Source organism: Phytophthora infestans, genomic scaffold (assembly GCF_000142945.1).
Source record: "Phytophthora infestans T30-4 supercont1.16 genomic scaffold, whole genome shotgun sequence".
Classification (NCBI taxonomy): Eukaryota; Oomycota; class Peronosporomycetes; order Peronosporales; family Peronosporaceae; genus Phytophthora; species Phytophthora infestans.
In genome coordinates, this window is record NW_003303743.1 from 1,273,553 (window position 1) to 1,278,304 (window position 4,752).

Sequence of the window (4,752 nt, forward strand, 5' to 3'; positions counted from 1 at the left end):
CTCGTTTTCGGCCCCGGTATGGCTTAATCAGCCTGCCACAATCTAATGATTGCGTCACATGCATTGCGCAAATGAGTTGCCCATCTCCTTTGGACCCAAATAACCTCAATGGTATTCCCCCTCCTTGAAAAAGAGATAAAACGCCGCACTTCCGCCACATGTATCAGCTCAATCACTTCACCATATGACAGCTCATTATAAATTTTGTCGCAAAACGCCATGACACGTCGCCCGTCCGCCTATTCTACGTTGAATCTCGCCAATAAGCAAACATTGTGCAGGAAGGCAGCCACAGAGCCATCATGGACACAGTCTCAGCTCACTCAGTAGGCCACACAAGAGTTTCAAACCCACGTAAAGCGCTCCACCCTCCAAAGCATTCTAAAGCGCAAGAGGGACTACGAAGACGTCCCGAATGCTCACTCTCTCCGCAAAAGGTTTTGCACGGCTTCGCAGCGCTCGTCCGACGAGTGTCGTCTCATAACGACGAACCTGTTGAGTTAACTAATGTCGTTGTTCACTAGCTTTCTCCCAACACAACCGCTGCCTTGCAGTCAATTGACCAAGGGATAATTAAAAGTCTCAAGGACCACTACTGTACAAAGAAGCAGGAGGCCGAGCTGGACATGTTTTACAAAGGCGAGAAGTATACCCCCGTCAATATTTATACAGCGATGAAGTGGTGCTCAGAAGGTTGGCCATCACACTGGTATTGTGTCGAAGATGTAATTGAGATTTGTACTTAATTAAGGTAAAACAAAGAAGTACATTTGGATTCCATCTGTTACTTCGCAGCTCGTAGACTATATGGTCCACCCCGCCGAATACGAGGTGCACGACTGTACAATGGTGCACTTTTTTTGCCATCAAAGGAGACCTCCTTAGAGCCAGCACATCACAAAATTTACCGGGGATCTGCCTCAAATAAGCATTTTGGATTCAGCGAGCACTTAAGTATCGGAAAAACAACCCAAGCAGAATGTGAAGGCAATAATCGAGTCCTAGTTGCCCCTTCGCACAAGACACTACATCGGCATGCCCAGTCATTTTAGAATGCCTTGATGAAAGCCCAAGACAATGTTGTGTGCTCCGTTCTCTGTCTATTATTTCGATATTTTGGAGGAAGGGTGTCTGCAAAAAATCAAAGAAAACGAGCGGAACACTGCTTTCAAGCTGAGAAGATTCCTAGGGGTGGAGGCATACGACTAAACTCACAAGCGTTAAAATTTTAAAAGAAAAAGAATACCAGAAATATGTTTTTCTTGATTCTTCGTTGCTTGTACTTATTAGATCATTGTGATCGTTATCAGTCAAGCATCGGTTGGCGCCGTCATAGGTAAGAAAACTGCGGAAAAGCCTGTGAGTTAGCCTTACAAATACTAGTAGTAGTTTTTAAACATGTTTCCATTACTTTTTTTACAAAAAATAATGAGACATTTGAACGAAAACAATGATATTATTATCGTAAAACCTTAGTTAGGCATATCTACACCTGATCTGCAATGTAGAAATGTTGTTAATTCACACCGACTCTGCACGGTTCAGTTAACCGGCTGAACGTTCCAGGATGGACCGGTCCCAAACCGGTTAATCTGGTGGATGGCCAGGAGCACTGAAGTTTAGAGGACAGTTTTAATTGACTTTAATCTACTCACTTCGGTATTTGCCTTTAACAACAACAACAAATGTGGAGTAAATCCTCATTAAAAGGCGACACATACGATTACCAAGCTTACGGGGAATACTCGTTGGTTCTGATTGGTTAGATGATGATGTATATCTTAACAAAGAGTGTCCCGTAACTGAGATTTTACGGGAGTTCAGTACGACGGTCTAACTTCCCGCAAAAATCTTTTTACGTGAGAACCAAAATGCTGCCGGTTCGTCAAGCTCTCCGCGAGACGTCTTCGTTGCTTCGTCAGTCAACGCTGTAAGGATCTAGCACGCTAGCAGTAAGCAGGTATTTAGCCAGAAACCACCGACTTTTTATTTGCTCAGTTCTTGCCCTAGATGTTGTTTATTCTTGTTGTCCAATTAGAGACTGAGCACTTACTTATCCAAAGCTGGCTACAGACCTGCCGCCAGTCATTGATCCTACTTCCGCACTTTTCTGCTATTCTACACACTCCCAACGCCACGTCCCTCTTGTTTGAGGCAATGTTAGCAATGTCGCACTCTGCGGAAGCCTCTGCTGTACTCGACCTGGCAACCGGGGCTGTATCACAACAAATCCACAGTCAAACACCCGCTGGTGGGGCGCCAGCGAATATTTATTTGTTGTCCTCGCAATCTCATGCAGTGTCCCCAACGTCCGGACCTATTTCTAGCAGACCACAGAGCTATGCCAAAAGCTTCAAGGAGATTCCTTGTAGCAGAATGGCCTTATCCACTAAAATACGCGTAAGCTTTTTCAGCAAATCCAGCACTCTGTAGCTGCTTACTTGACGCAGAGCCAGGCCGCGAGGCTCGTGGCCGCTTTCGTCCGACACAAACGATACGACCAGTACGTGGACAGGGTGTGCCTCTATTAGGAGTACGCCATTCCACTGAAACCGTTTGCTAGCCTCAAGATCTTTAACGCTCTGTGTATGCAAAAGGCGTTTGAGCTGGAATTGTTAGAATGTTACAGTCTCCGTCACAGTAAAGACGTTCACTGGGGTGCTGGAATCAGCGACCAATTTCGGTCGGCAGGACGATCTAAAGAGCGCTTTGACTCTAGTTACTCCATAGAGAAGACGACGTGTATGAGATGCTGATAGAGACACAGGTGCGAGGTGTGAAGCTGTCAGAATTCGCCTGTCGTACCATCGTGGAGTTTGCTGGAAGTTCGTGTCAGCCGGAGCTGGCGCGACACGTGTACGCGGATGAAAGAAGAGAAGTATACGCTGAAAGTTGATGTGTACAAGGCGGTATTGGCTGCCTGTAGCGGGGGCAAGCAATGGACTGAATTGACCCGGGTATATGAGGAGATGTCCTTGCTACATTTAGACAGAGTCACTCCAGCCAATTGTGTGAAGGTGTAGTCAGGCAGCACACTCCTCAAACCCACGAAGGGTAAAGTCCAAGATGAATTTGATGTTCTTTCTCACTCATAGATGGTTTATTTCTGCTTAGTATCGACGTTGGTCAATACGCTATCCAATAAGTACGAGAATTTCTCGTCGAGAAGTACATTGACCTCTCATATGCTAGCTGCTTCGGATCCAGTTTATCATCGTGGGCAAGTGGAATGCTTGCATCGGGAGGTGTGCTTCGCACCAGTGACAAATACCGCTCGAGCCATTGCACGATCAATGCACCACAGCCGTGTCCATCACACTGGCGCCATCCAGCAAATGTTTTAACTTGCATCTCCATGTGAGAAGTCATAAATTTCATGAAAACGCTACTAATAACCTCATGCACTGCATCCAAAATCGATTTTTTGCGGAATCGACCATACTTCCACTCCATTTTGCGCTCCATGTCATAATTTCTCATCAGTGAGGAAATTCAATGTCAATGTACGTTGGGCAGCAAACGATGCGATTGAGCGCATCTCCGTGAAAATATGATTCTTTGTGTCGATGTATTGATTCCTTCGCTCCCCATCTGACAGCTGCAAATACAGTGGGTCGCCAACTGTAACCTATTTCGGATTTTGCCAGGTTTGTGGTTCTGCCTCCTTGACAACGTGTAGCGAAGCCAGAAATACACATGAATCACTCAGCCATTGGTCATCTCCATATCCTGCTAAATCCAAGAACGGAATACTGTGGCCATTTGCACTAAACCACTGTCGACGTTCATGAGAGTTATAATGTGCAGGATGCGTTGACGCTCCACTTTATTGTGGTCGACATCAATATAAATTTTCTCCACCAGCTTCCGGGCCTTGGTCAGCTTTTTGATACTTCGCGCAACGTTCGCATTCGCTCTATATCCACCAGGCTAAACGTCCCAGCGCCAAGACTCGAAATCACTTTATCACTTGATGCCAGTTTTGTGTCGTTGATTAGCTCTTCGCGGATCTTCACGTTCGTAGCCGGGTCTATGATTTTTATCACCAAAGGCTCTATTAAGATATTGGTAAGTGGGATGTGCATGCCGGTAAGAATTGGTGAAGATGACACCAATATCACCAATATTGAAAAAAACACATTTACATACGTGGAAGCATGAATCGAATATTGCTTTCTACAGAGCGGGAGTGATTACCCTTGATCAATGATGCTTTGGGACGCTCGAGAACCGCACCATCGAACATGAGATGAATACCGTCGAGCGCTTCTCCAATAACCGCTATTAAAGCTGTTTTATCTTCACAACTTCGTCAAATTTTCCAACCCACAGTGGCGACACTGTCCACTAACGTCAGTGTATTTGAAATATCCTTGCTCCTCTTTGCCTTCTTAAAGCTTTTCTTTTGCTTTGGTCTTCCAGATGGACGACTAGCTGTATTAAGCTTTACTATGCTTCTGACATCATCATCCAATATTTTGTGGGGAGGCTTTTCTTCAGTTCGAGGTCCACCTTAACATATTGTCCAGAAGTCAAGATGCATGGTGAATTGGTACTGTTCTCACCCAACCTTATGGTAACATCACCAATATCGGTGGTATTACCATCAATATTGGTGGACATATCACCACTATCTCCAAAATTAAGCGACGACAATATCGTCATCGGCCTCTCCTGCACCACCTGAGCTGTGCGTGCCTTAACCGCTCCTCTCTGCATCCAACATTGGTGGACCTTTGTCATCACGAACCA